The 14,629-nt window shown below is 42.9% G+C and overlaps 1 protein-coding gene across 2 annotated transcripts in view; it reads right to left on the reverse strand.

Moving 5' to 3' along the window:
• PRR5 (proline rich 5) overlaps positions 1 to 14,629 on the reverse strand; it is a 93,448-nt gene that overhangs the window by 60,775 nt on the left and 18,044 nt on the right. For both annotated transcript variants that reach the window (XM_074872144.1, XM_074872143.1), the window contains one exon: positions 8,876 to 9,014. The gene's annotated coding sequence lies outside the window, so the exon portion shown is untranslated. The remainder of the gene's footprint in view (positions 1 to 8,875; positions 9,015 to 14,629) is intronic.

Here is a 14,629-nt window from a genome sequence, read left to right on the forward strand (position 1 = left end):
GAGGTCACTTCAGCACTGAGCAATGCAAGACACAGCTCTGCAAATTTGGGGGATCTTTGACTCTGGTGGTACTACGCTTCTGTTTCTCAAACAGTACTATAGCTCTCAGGAACAAATCCTGAAGTCCTGTAAAAGTCACAAAAGCCTGGCCTTCCATACAAATGAATTCTTTCAGAAAATTTATCATTCTCCCTTGGCATCACAAGGATATTTTTCTGAATGGAAGAATCGCCAGACAGCTTTTAAAGATAATTCAAAATTGCAGCATCTAGCTATGTAGCGGGACTCCGTAGCCTTCGGCAGAGTGGAGCTTTCATTACGAACTAAAAAATGGGGACCTTTTGCCATCTTTTTATACACACATGCTGAGACAGTCCCTGCAGACTGAGATACCGGGCAGTGGAAACAGCAAGGGTAAAAAAGGCCTTCATCACACAAATTATTTTACACTCGTACCTTTAAATCTTCATTTCACCAGGTCAGCAGGTCCAGCACTGACCTCCCAGTGTGTATCACGTCAGTGTTTTTTCAGGATGCTCTGGGAAATAAGTTATCTCAAAGGGCAGAGTGCTGGAATTTTTTAGACTCCACGGCAAGCTTTGGAAAAACTCCTTTCACTCTCCAGCTCATTAGCCAGTCTCAATCTTCAATCAGACATCAACATGACATCACTGTTTGAGTTATCATCTGGAAGAAATGCCTCGTTATCAAGAAGGTAAGGCAAATTACATTTCCTTCCAGAAAACATTTTTTTTTTTTTCTCACAAGGTAGCAACCACTAGACAACTAGTTGAGGTACTCCTCCCTCCCTAAAGTCAGCATAAACACCAGCCTCTTCAAGCTGCTGAGGGACGTGGTGGAAGAACGGAGGTGTCATTCAGAAGGTTTGTGCATCTTCAGCAGCTTTGTGATATCCTTCCTGTCATTCCTGATGAGTCCTGCTGCTCCAGCTTTCTCACTCACCAGGCTTCCTTTAGTCATTTCCAATGATCTGTTCTCCAAACTCAGGCTATATTAATTAACTTTCCATTGCAAAATAGCTCAAATTCTCTAAATGTATGGAAAACTAAAATTCCTTTTTCCCCCTCTCCCTGCTGGGACCACAAAGGTTTTAGGCTTCACGACACCTGGAGCCGCGAGCCATCCAGGGTCTTTCAGGCTTGCTGCTCTAGGGCCAGCAGTTTGAAAGCCCATGAAGACTGAGCTCCCCCACTCCGAAGCAGAAAGGTTGAAGGACCTAGCTCAAGCAAGGCTCCCAGATGCTCTGGGATCGCTGCGATCCTGGTACCAAAAGGCCTGGGCCATGTTTCTAGGATGCACAGCTCCTTCATACAGAAAGCTGTAGGCCAGGTAGTCCCAGGTTTTGCAGGCAGCACTTGCTTAAACCGCTTCCTCCAGAGCATGCTCCATTTTGGGAACATCACTGGAAAAAATAAACTGAAAACCTCTCATGAGCAGGGAAGCCTGGACTGTGGTGAGCTCCACACTCAAATCTCTGTCTCGAGTCCTTCTACGATACTTTGGCCTTTATAAACAGGTTGGTACCAAACCTCAGCGACTTGGCATTTTCAGTGAGGCAGGGTGATCGCTGAGGGGAGGATCACAGGAGGACGGATGAAGCTCGGCCTCATGGAGCAACTGCAGCCTTTGCTCACCCTGACTCTTAAAATCTGACAAACCCATTTGTGTCCGCCTACCTTTTTTTTTTTTTTTTTAATTTCAAACCCATCTGAGCAACACGCCAGGTTTCACCCTAATGATACCTGAAGGGCCGAAAACCTGAAGTGAAGAGGACATCCGGGAGGGCAGCCGGGCTGGGCGGGGCCTGTGTGTCCCCCTCAGCAGCGCGGGCTGAGCGCTGAGCGCTCCCACCGCTGTGTGCGTGGGGAGGAATCCCTGAAAACAGCCCTATAAACCACAAAAACCCCAATAAACACTGCACCAAACCATTTGTGAAGGCATGCTCCCAGGCACATTGCTTTTAACCAGATTTTAAATTTTTGACAGACCCCCTCACAACTTGTTATGGCTTCCTTCGGGTGGGATGCACATGACCGCTGCCCAACCTGAGGAGATGCTGCCAAGGAGCCATTTTGTTACTGCCTGCCAGAGGCCATGGCCCGATCGCCCCGATGCCGGCGGCAGGGCAGGGCGTGCCGCCATCGCAGTGCCCCGTGCTGGCCAGGCGCCTGCACTGGGCTCAGAATCCCAGAATAATCTCGGTTGGAAAAGACCTTGAAGATCATCCAGTCCAACAATTAACCTCACACTGTCTCCAGGGAGGCCACACAAAATGGCAGCCAGGGTGGCCCGCTGTGACCCCACTGCCTGACAGCTAGGCTGGCAGCCCCGTGACTGAAACTGCTTAACTCCCACAAACGTTTATAAATCAACCACTGTTCTGTCACGGAGAGTTTTTTTAATAGGAGATGTCCATCTTTTGGTTTTCCAGATAGCATGAAAAGGGTAGCAGCAGCAGGGCAAACGCAACAGGCAGGGCCCATCCCTGGTGCCCTGTTCCCTCAGGCAGCTCACAGGAGCAGTGGCGGGTCACTCCGTTTAGAGGGGGACAAAAATCCCTCCTTGGGGGAAGAGTCTTCCCGCAGGACACTCTCGTGTCCCTGGCAAGCAAACAGAACCTCCTTGCTTCACACTTCTGCTCTGTTCTCCACAGCCCGGCATTAAATGGGGGGCAACCTAGCGTTATGTTTTTAAGCGCCGCTTTTCTCGTTCCTGCTCTTTTGAGCCACAGCCGCCACCACAAGCGGTGGTGGTGAGGTGGGTCAGAGCTACAAGGTGTTAGCAGCAGCTTCAAACCAGCCAGGGCATCTGGGAACTTCCAGGTGGCCGCAAGTGTTGAAGGATAAACTTTTAGAACAGTGTAGCAAAATTATGCTTAGATCAAGAAAGTTGTTCTTTGTATATATTAAAGCCAAAGGCATCCCTAAATCAGAACAGGTAGGTAGCCACCTGTGAGCAAGGACATCACAGAGCAATGAGACCTTGAAGAGGATACAGTGCCAACTTGGCAAGCAAGCCCAAGGTTCATGTATCCTTCGCTGAATACCCTCATTAGAATACTAAAAAATCACACCCACAGGTCAAGAAGACCCTTACCCAGGCAAAGACCCTTCCCCTGAGCATGCATAGTAGTAGAAGCATTGTGTCAGCAGTATTACAATTGTATGTAAATTACTAACCAATCATCGTAGAGAGGATGGACTTGGAAAATTACTAACTCTGCGAGTTGTCGGCTTTCTAAACTATTATTTGATTTGGACAGTTTTCTTGCTTATGATTTTTGGTAACGCAGGGGCTCCCCCACCACGCTCCTGGTGCACACCTAAGGAGCAGCCATAGCACTGCGAGTCTTCCAGCTTTGCCATTCATCCGCTTTTCACCAGGACACACATCCGTAAAGCTTTAGTCCCTGCCATGATATTTTGGTGCTTGCAAATTGTAGGGCACCAGTCAAAAGAGAGAAACATGCAACCTTTTTTTTTTTCTTCTTTTCTTTTTTTTCCCTTAAGACTCAGAAAGGTCAGATCTGGAATTAATTTTGTCCTATGTAATGTTTTGGCTTGGTTTGTATTTATTTCAAGTGAGTTCACCCATTTCTACTGCAGAAATAAAAGGTCAGGAAACCAGTGAATTCTCTCTCCTAAAAGGGGTGAATCCCTTCTAGAGAGTCAATCACCAAAAGAAAAGAAAATGCAAAAATGTTTTGTCTGTGGGACTGTAATCACAGTTGAATGCCATTATAAAATGCACCGTGGCACTTTGGATGCCATTTGTTTCCATCAATTTTTAAGTCGTCTGTTCAGTTTGACTGATGAACACGGGGAAAAAAAAAGTAAACCAAAACTTTAAACCTTTTTGGTAAAAAAAAAAAAAAAAGCCGCCATCTTCCTTTCTGCAATATTTGCCTATGCAGAGTAGGAACCAGCACAAAGATTTGGCTGGACAGGGAGGAGGACAGGGAAGGGACAGTTGAATCACTTTATACATAAAATAAATCTAAACCAACCCTGGCCCTCAGCTAATACTCTGCATGTTAAAAAGGAGATATGTGTGTCATGATGTTGGTTTTATTAGTCATCTCATTTAGAGATTGGCTCCAACAGAAACTTTTGGATCCAGATTTGAACACTCTGAGGAAGGAGAGTATCCAGAACTGAACTTTTGACTCAGACTGGCATAAAGATAAACAGGTTTTTTAATCCAGTTTTTTGGTTCATTGACTCCATTTGGGTTTCCTTAGTTTTACCACAAGAATTTAGTGTGTACATGAAACGTAAATGGACCTAAACTTATTGTACTGGAATAAACCAAAAATTTTCACTGTTCATTTACTGTAGTGTATTGCTTCCTACCTATGCTTTCAACAGAAAATCTTCTTGGTTCAAATGTTTTGAAGCTTTTTTTTTTTTTTTTTTAAAGTCAAAAGGCTTTCCAACTCTACTGTTGGTAGCCTGTAGCGTTAAAAAAAAAAAAAAGTATAGAAGACTTGATTTTTAAAGACTGAATCCTTAATACTGCGTAACAATTATTCCCTATGAGAGGGCCAAACCGAAAGGCATCCAAAATTATTAGATACTTTGTTAAGTCCTAGTTAGGAGGTTTCATGAAAATATGACCAGGACCCACCTGCATTTAGCTACGTACTTTTGCTAGTACTTTATCAAGAAATGCTATCTAGTCTTCAACATCAGGTGCTGAAACAGTCCCATTTCAGTTCAAAAGCAGAACACAAGTTATAAAGAAGTAAAAAATAATCAATTTTCAAGCCCACATCATGATTTTTTTGTGCCTGGTATATGATTTTTTTAAGGCCTTATTTCGGTAATGCTCATTATGTAACTTTTGGAAGATAATTCAAACCTCAGTGAGGTGACTCCTCCTCCTTTGCTCAGCTCTATGAGAGTTGTTCACATTTGTGTAAAGTTGGGGAAAAGAGAGGAATGAAAGATACTATTTTCACCTTCCTTTATTTATAGCAAAATTAAATGTAATAAATGTAAGACTTCAGCTGTTATATAGTTGATAGTTATTTTACGTACAGATAGGCAAACCAATAGACAGAATACTTATACTGTGATCTACACTTTACTACTGCCTGTATTTTACTGAGATGGTAAATAAGAAATGGGAAGAAAACTGGGAATAACATTTTAAAGAATTCCTACTTTTTGACTAAATTCTCCGTAAGAGCTGTGAAGAGAGACAAGACATGACCGCAGTGACAGCAGCGTAGTAACCTGCGAGGTCAGAACTGTAAGGTGCTATTAAGACACTCTTGTGATAAAGTTCGGGTCCCTCTAGCTCGGCCTTCCATTTTTTAAGCTCATTCAGCACTAGCTGCTAGGAAATGAGGTGACGGACATCAGGAGTGGGGTATGTACTTCTCACAAGTAGAGACGTACAGGAAAATCCAGACCTCATTCTGGAGTTGGCGAAAACTGGGCACATCCAGGGTGCGCTTCATCGCATCCTACAAAGGGTATTTAAGCCTGGTCAGGAAAGTCCTGCTGGGGACGTGCCTGTTCTCTCCACAGACTATAAAGAGAACATAATGCGAGTAGTTCAGATACGGATATGATATTCCAAGCCAAAATACCTAAAATTAGATGAGATGAATGTCATCCTCAGTCTCTTACTGCCTGACTGATCATGACACAAGTGTAAATAATCTGGCATCCAATTAATGAACGTTTTACTTCCTCAAGTACATGCTCTGACCCTAGATGAGGAGGCCTTTGGGAGATGTCTTCAACTTACAAGCTCAGTTGGTATTTCAAGTAGGGAGATACTAAATTAGGAGTATTTCTAGGAGAGTCTGCATTGTGGGATTGAGAGAAAAGGGCAAAGTTTGCAGCCTTCGTGGAACAGCCTCAACAGAAAGGCAAATGGGATTTGCTGGTTAAGAGCATCTTCTGTCTACGGAATCAGCTGAAATTTTAGGGAATAGCTGAACTAAGAGTGACACCTGCTCCAGCAGTGGACAAGGAGAATTGAACAATAAATAAAAATACTGTCAGCTTCTCCTCTTTGTATTGCAGGAGGAGAAAAAAGGGAGCAAACCAAGAGTTCAAACTTTACCAGGAACTTCTCATAATACTAATTACGAAAAGATTGAGTGCTTATCAGCTGTGACACAGCAAATATTGCTGATGTCCTTTGTTACCTCAACACTCTCCTACTGTCTCCTTGTGAGCACAGCAAACACATTACTTTGCTGTTTCTGATTAGGTCCTGGCCATGCCAAGGCTTCTGCATGTGCTGGATTTGAAACCTGTGACATTTCCATGGAGTAATATGGGACTCTACACATCCAGAACGTAAAACCTACATACAACTGTTTGGCAAAGGCCACGGCCCACAGATGTAAACTAACGGGGACCTGAAACCTTCCATACGTGTTTTCTGTGGTCCCTGTTACAGTAGGACCAGACTTCTAAAACCTTTAAATTATATCATACCACAAGGAAGAGCAAATAATAAATGTAACTGTGAAAATATGCACACTGTTGGAATATAAAATTCGAATACAATGCTGCACTGAAATCCATAAGCATCCCTTAAAATCTATTATATTGCCAGTAAGTGAGAAGCTATGACTTTTGCAATGAAAAAACCCCAAGTGGTTATAAAACGCTGGGTTGGCAGCAGGCAGGCAGTGTTTTTTCGTAGGCATTGGTATTTCCAGCCAGCAAACACTCTGTCAGGGTGGTGCTAAATTGCTCAAGACATAATAACGTCTCCTTGTGTGGTGGGAACTCTGATCTGACTGCCCATCATAGTAAGGTCACGGATTACACAGTAATCTATAAACAGTTTACAGTGGGATAGTTTGCAAATGCTCTGCTAGAAACAGAAGGCATGCACATGGCTCTTCGTTTACTCTGAGGGGCAGTTATTTAGAATACCAAGAATAAAAAGTTTAACAATGAACAAAAAGATGGAGTGATCACAGTGAGCTTTTCAAAATATTTCAGTGAAGCATTACAGCAGCTTTTAATTCTGCTGGCAATGGCTGAATCCTCCTAGCAGCTGTATTTGGAGCTGCTGCTGACAGAACTCATGTTTGGTAACAGATTAGTTGGTAGGCTGCTAACTTAGTTAACAGCAGACGTGAGTATTTGCTTTAGAAAAGGTTGTAAACTTCAGGAGCAGAAATCTTCTGGGTATGCTTGAAATAACATGGGCAGAGGTAGCAGGGATCTCCCGACTGAGTTATACCCAGATTCTTCCCTCAGCTTTTCCAGAGGAATCGCTTAGAAGGAGAAGAGCGGTGCCTCTACCCATACTCTTCACGACCTGGGACTATCAGGTTCCCGTTGTACAACACACAGCTGTCAAATACCCCTCTCGCTACCGGTGCTGCTAACACACTTCTCAGGGAACGCAGGCTGGCAGTAGGTAACAACACCCCGGAAATCCTTGGGGGGACAAAAGTGCAGCGCAAATAAAAGTGATTTCTCTCCCTTTTAAACATCTGTGTCGAGTTTAAAGACCAAGCTAAACTCTGCTGTAGGTCACAGCCTTGCACTGGATTACAGCGCAAGGCCTCGGTGGGAGCTGAAGATTATAAGGGACCATTTACCCCTGCAGCCTGAGATGAGACCAAGTAGCCACCATAGCAAAATCCAGCTACCACTGCAACGAGGTAGCACGGAATGGGCATTCCCATCATTTCCCACCTGACACTAATTGGGAATAAAGCATGCAGTACCGCCAAGTAAATCACAACAGAAGTTTTCAAGGCCGAACCCTTTAGAAAAGGCCTCTTTGCTCAAAACACAGAAAAAAAAGTTGAGGCCATGGCAGAGGTTAGATTCTGCAGCTTAGTGATAAAGTAAATAAATCTTTAAGAGAAAATAAGTCTCTTAATATATTTAGAAAGAAAATTCTTTTGGAGCAGGAAACTGGCAATTGTTTTCTGAGAAAATTTCTAAGTTGCTTTGAAGAAATAAGAGCTACTACATGCGATGACAAAGCTAAAAGAAAAACAGAACACCACCAAAGACAGATTAAGCACATTTACTTTCCTTTCACATAAAAGCACACACACACACACCCCCGCACACTCTACTTTAATGACTAGCATTTACTGAAAGTGATTTCAAGAAATCTGTAAAAATTTCCTCCTTCCTAAAAACACTGTATCTCAAACGCAATTCTAGCAAAGAATATTAAGGAACTCGGGAGGGTTGTGCCAAGCACCTCTGCAGAAATAGCTGCAGCTGTGTAAGATATTACTACCGCTCAGCTGTTCGGTGCCACTTCTTGCCACACCCACATATACATCAATCATATATAGGTCATTTGAGAATTCCTCCTCTGCTTCAGTGCACCAGCAGCCGGGGCGGCTTAATCTGTTTCTGCAACGGCTGTCTGACTCTGATCTTGGTGAAGAGTATCTGAACGCTCTCATTCAGCTCCAGGTCGTCGCGATGGGTAACACCCGGGCTTTTGCATCACCCATTCTGGCTTTCTACTTCAGGGCTTTTTTCCCCAAGGACATAAAGTTATTTAGAGGCTTCTCTCAGAGAGCAGAATTTCAAGCAATTTTCTATATAGCTTGCTCACAACCCTGATTCAGCTGTAAATAGATTCACAGCTGAAAGTTCATGCATACCATTTTTTAAGCTGCGCTAAAGCTACAGGGATATAGACTGACACAAGCTGATGTTAAAAATCCTGAAGTACTGCATTGTTACTCAGATATTTTTCTATGGCAGAAAATACAGCGGGTTCTGTGGGAAATTTTGGAAGAGATGTTAACCCTAGTGAGTCCAACAAAATGAACTCTCCGGGTGTCTGAAAATGGAAACATTTTCCAGTTGCAAATAGTATTGAAGAAACATGTGCTTACCTGCTAAAGGGAGAAGAAAACAGGACTGAATAGCAAATAGGGAAGACTCCACAGCAGGTTTCCGAGAGTCACATGAAAATTCTTGACAGACGACACAATTTGGTTGGAAAAAAGTCAGCCCCTTGCAAAAAAGGCAGCTCTGCAACAGAAGATGAACAAAAAGTAGTATTGCAAATACTTTTATTCTACAAATTGTTTCTCAAGAGTCCACTAATATGCCCACACATGACACATACAGAAGTAAAGTAAGTGCAATAATCAGTGCTGTTCCACCTCATCACTGACAGAGCTAAACACTTCTTGCACTCTTCCCTTTTCTGTTTTATTTTGAGGGGAGTGACTCGTTGACACCAACACCAGGAGTTACACTTAGCACTAAAGAGGACAAGAGAGTTTCCGTGAGCACACACAGTGCAAGTGTTTCTGGGTTCCAGAACTAAGGAGGTGACAGAAAAAGGTTTGAAATGTTCTGCATGATCTGCAGTGGTCACCCTTGGAGAGCAGCTGCTCTATAAGGCCCAGAACAGTCTTAAATGCATCATTTAGAAATAGCATAAATGCATTCTTTAGGGCTTCAAATGACAGTTGTAATGTCACCGCCTGGGTCTCGAAGTGCCCAAGATGACTGTTAACACAATAAAAAACACCAGAGTGGGTATCTTGGTGCAGCACAGAATTTGTGATTACGTAACTTACAATACAAACATGTTCATAATTTAAAGCTTTTTTTTTTAAAAAAAAATCACTGGTCAATATAAAACACAATTATAAAAAAATTTCTATACACATATACACAGAGTGCAGTATTCACACACATTGTCATTCTGAGCAGGGCTCTTCACGCCTTGCACTTTGCCTAGAGTAGTACCAGCTCTAACACACTGCTAAATCTAAGTAGGAATATATAGATGTCCTTTTTGGCTCCGTTTATCCCCCGTACAAACCCCTCTTGCTTTTGTTTTGTGGTATGTCAGATCCACTTTGCAATGATGTAAATAACTGCATGTGTTTAAAAATATATATTGTAAGGTTAATCTTTCCTGTGTTTGAGAGAAGTAAGTAATCCCCTTATACTCCCACCTTTTGTCTGCTCTATGGGTGTGAGCTTCATTCTGTTACCACTTATTCTAGTCAAAATCAGAGGTGTTAGTTTAAATAAGGGTCTTGTGCAAAGTCAGTGCATTTTGACTGCAATGCGTTAAGGAGCTCAGATGACAGCCTGCAGAATGGGAGAAACTATCTGCAGCTTGTGGGCTACAGAGCCACGAACTGGTATTTTTGAGTACTGGGTGGGGGCAAGGTAGGGAAAGCAACTTTTTCAGCAACACACGTGCAGCTGGGAGACGACACGTGAACAAATCTGCAGCGAGGGACGTGTAGCAAAAGCACAAGATACGAGCATAGCACACTGGGTACAAAGATGCTGTGCCAACAAAAACCCCCCTGGACACAGCGAGGTGTTGGACTCGTATCCAAAAAACTACTCCAAGCAAAGCAAGCTGTATGGGAGTAGAGCCTTCTTGATGCAGCTGGGTTTGTATGAGGAGCATCTGCCAAAACTGCTAGAGCGGTCAGGACCTTGAGGGCTTCCAAAAGCTGTGACCAACTGATCGCAGCTGGAAGTGGATACTATTAAAGTACGTACCTAAAATAATAGGTCTTGAATTTTGGCTTTTTTCTCCTCTCTGCTTAGAAGGCAAATTGAGGAAGATTCTTAATCTTCTAATTTAAAGTATAGGAGAAATCCCACTGATTATGGACAAAAAGTGTAATAACAACTATTTGGTTCTCAAAAGATGAGATGCTCATGGGTATGAAAATAGTGTTTTGCTTGGAGATCCTGCTTTGACATTTCTATGCTAGCAGATTAAAAAAAAAATCCTCCATTTTGCCTATAACCTGTGATAATTTGATTAACCAGGATAATAAACCAACATCATAGTGCTATTCTTCAGGATTTGAGGGGGTTATTTCAGAATAAAATTCCGCTGCCTTTTTCATTTAAATCAACCTAACTTCGATGATCAAAGCTCAGCAATTCTGTCAATACGTGCATGAAGTATACCTTTTCTTTTTTTTTTTTAACTTTCTGAATTACATTTATCTTGCTTTCATCTAATATCCTCTATGAAACTATTTATAGTTCAGGGGAAAGGGAAAAAGAGAATGCCTGAAAAAAGCCAACCCCTGATGCTGTTGTACAGAAGTTCCAGGAGTCTGTAATTAAGCATATTCCTCACACCAGCTGAGCAATCAGTGTGTTATTTTGGCAGGTAAAGCAAATCAAGAATTCATACAGCCTTTTGTTATCAAGTTTTGATACCACGCCTTAAAGCAGGCATTTCCCAGGGGCAGAATTTCAGAACTGCTTTACAGTTTTCTCAGGGGCATACTACCTCCCCATCCCTCCACCTCGCTATGGGGAAAGCAGCAATACAAGTCTCTGAGGAGAATCACTGTGAAAGGCCTAAAATACTTTTGCAGATGTACCCATCGCATTGTAGCTTTAGAGACCTCCTGACCAGCATGGAAAGAAACACACTCCAGAGGTTTTTAGACCCCCAAAGCTACCACAAATCCAGATTCAGCTCAAACTGCTCTGGGCCACAGGGCAGTGTGATTTCCAGGTATATTCTGTGTGTGAGGCTCAGGAGGAAAAGCTAGTGATGCAGCTCAAAAAGCAGTTATTTTGGAATTTGTTCAAATCCAAAATGCTACTTCTGGCAGAGAGGTTAGTTGTCCAAATGCTAGAAAATATTCAAAAATATCGGGTAGACCACAGGATCATGCATCACAGGTGCATTATACATAATACATTAATATAACTGCCCTCCTTTTCTAAGTGACTGTACTTTAAAATTATTTGTGAGTGCGGGTGAAATTCATTTGTCAGACAGCATGAACTTGCTCAGTGAAGGGAGCGGCAGTTCCTTCTCAGGACTGACAACAAGAGCTGCTATAAATCAGTATTTCAGTGGAGCTGACGCAGTTGCCCCACTTACACCTACGGCTCAGCCAGCTACGGCCAGAGAAATCAGTCACACGGACTCTAATTTCGGGTATGACTGCGTATGTCTTTCAGCCCAGCCGTGAGCGGCCGGCAAATCAGCTCTATCATTTCAGTGACTGCAGTCTACAAAGGTGCAAGCCAAGAATCAACACACTGGCTGGAAATGGTGATTGCAATTAAACTACAATCAGCCTGGCAGGCTGACGTGATCAAGGCCTGTTGTGTGAAAACCCACAGCAGCACCGCTACGGACCGTTTTCCACCAGAAGATTTTAATTTGGGGCTGCGATGACCAGGAAGCATATCGATGGCTGGGAACTGCAAAGGCTTGGTCACTATTTTCAGAGTTTTGCAAGCTCGGCTCAATCAGCCAGAAGCGTGGAAAAAAGTGCATAGGAAGAATGAAGTGAAAAGACATCAATGTAAAATGTACCATCTGTACTCTTGGCTTCATTCCTCGAGTTGCATCGTGTAGATTTTCCTGTGGGCTAGCTAAGCCTTATTTCAGTCTATGAAGCAAGTGGCCTTCTGCGCTCTCGGCCTTTCCCTCCTCGGCCATTTAACAAGCCAGTCTACAACTGGTCCCAACAAGCAAGACCGTGGGGTTCAGCCTATGCTCTACCCAGCTTCGCAAACACCTGGTTCACTCTTTCAGACCTGTGAAAGATTTGTAGGTATAAAATATTTTTTCTTTTTTTTTTTTTTTTTCCAGAGATAAAAGATGTCAGTATCTCTTCTGGGCTTTACTTCCCCAATCTTTCTCCTTTAAAAAAATATTCCACTTCAATGGAATTAAAGCTCATACTATAAATTCAAATTATAACTAAAGGATGCATTCTGATGAATTCTGGCTACAGAAACAGATAGGAAAGCCCCTATTGACTTTCCCTGGGGCAACATTGTACCTCAGACAAATAAGAAGATTGTTTTTAATGCTGACTTCTCACAGCTGAATTTTTTTTGCTGACAGTCTGTATCTGTTGTGTGTATTGCTGAGTTTCTTTTCTGCTCCAACACTGACACTTAATCTCTTTTTCCATCTCTGAGGACATCAACTTATGAAGATAGAAACCTAAAGGCGGTAATTTATCCCAAAAATCTTTGGTGTTACTCTTAAAAGAAGTCAGATGAAAAAGTTATAGAAAGCTCTGCATTAAAAAGTGTCAAATTCAACTCTATGGAGACAAAGAAAAAGAACATACAAAGACCAAAAATGAAACTAAGGGGCTAATTACAGGATCAGCTTAGTCTGAAGGCCCCAAAAGATCTCCCCCTCTCATCTCAGATTATGACTTTCTCCACACTCAAAACTCCTACTTAAAACCTCTGCCCACACTCAAAACTCCAATAATTCATATTTAAACCCTCTCTCATTCTCCATTTCCCACAGACCAAACCTTAAACATAAGGACTAACGGATGGCAGGGACAAGCAGCGCGCAGATAACCGCCAGCGTGCGTGCCCAGCCACCGGTGGCGATGCTCCGTTTTGCAGAGAGCACCTTGTGAACTGGATTTCACAGCACCCCAAGTTTAATTCATATTCAGCTACGTGAAAACACCTCCCAAGCAAAGCTTGCAAATGCAACTGCATCACTGCCAGCATCTTCACACCGCAAGCAGGCTGTGAATTTAATTGTGGAGGTAGAACAGTAACACATTTTTCAAGGGGTGACTACAACTTAACAGACAAAACAAAAATCCTGACAGCAGCGCCCCTCAAATTCATAAATGTCTTTACAGATCGAGATTTTTACATCCTTCTGCACTGCCCTGGCTCTGCTTTAATGAAAATGATAGAAAAATATTCAACATTTTCAGCAGGAAAAGACTGGAAAATCCTATTCATAACGTGCACCATTTTAAGCTAAATTCATATTTGATGTATTAGTGCCTTGGTTTTACAGGCTGCCCATTTGCAGGTCTCACTTGAAAGTCAACATCCCACAGTAATTTCAGTAAAACATTAAAGCTTCAGATAGCTCCAGGAGAAGAGTTTTTGGGTGGGTGAACTGGACACTAAAAATTCCCTTTGAACTTTCCACGGGCCGTTTCAGGACAAAACAGAAAGGTGTCTCCTTTGCTTCCATTAAAGCACTCAAACTCATGAATTTTTGAAGCAGCATTTGAAGGGTTTTACTGGGAAAGGGTGCAGTGAGTGTAAACGAGGGCATTTTGGAAGAATTTCACTTGAGCACCTGCTGCGTTTCCTTTGCTGGCTCAGTCACTTTAGGCAATCTCACGGACAGGGACTGTCAGCTCCGACACCCCTGTAGTTGAAAACCAAGCAAATCCAGGCAGGACTTTTTTTTTTTTTTTTTTTTTTTTTTTTGCACAGCAGCCTGGCACGATCTCTACAGCAACATTTCTCAAAAAAAGAGGCATTCTCCTTCAGCTGCCTTTGCTTTTCACTAAAATGCCAACATGTCTTATTGGCCTCCTTCCTCCTTCCCAAGAACTGCAGGAGATGGAAAACCAAAAAGGGAACCTTTCAATTTGTCTTCCTATTTATAAGCAATCGCTGTGCGGCGGGAAGGTGCTGCCCACAGCCATCCAAACCCCGGCCCCTCTCCCAGCCCAGCGCTCAGCCTCTCTCTGCAGGGGTGCCAGATCACATTTAAGGCAGCTGCTTCTGAAGCCGAGGTGAAAAACATCCGCCGTGAACAGGAGCTTCCTATTAAGAACAGCAGCAACCCTCTACGGAGAGATTAAAAGACCGATGGATCCCGGGCAACTGAGACTCTT

This window comes from Strix uralensis, chromosome 5 (assembly GCF_047716275.1).
Source record: "Strix uralensis isolate ZFMK-TIS-50842 chromosome 5, bStrUra1, whole genome shotgun sequence".
NCBI lineage: Eukaryota > Metazoa > Chordata > Aves > Strigiformes > Strigidae > Strix > Strix uralensis.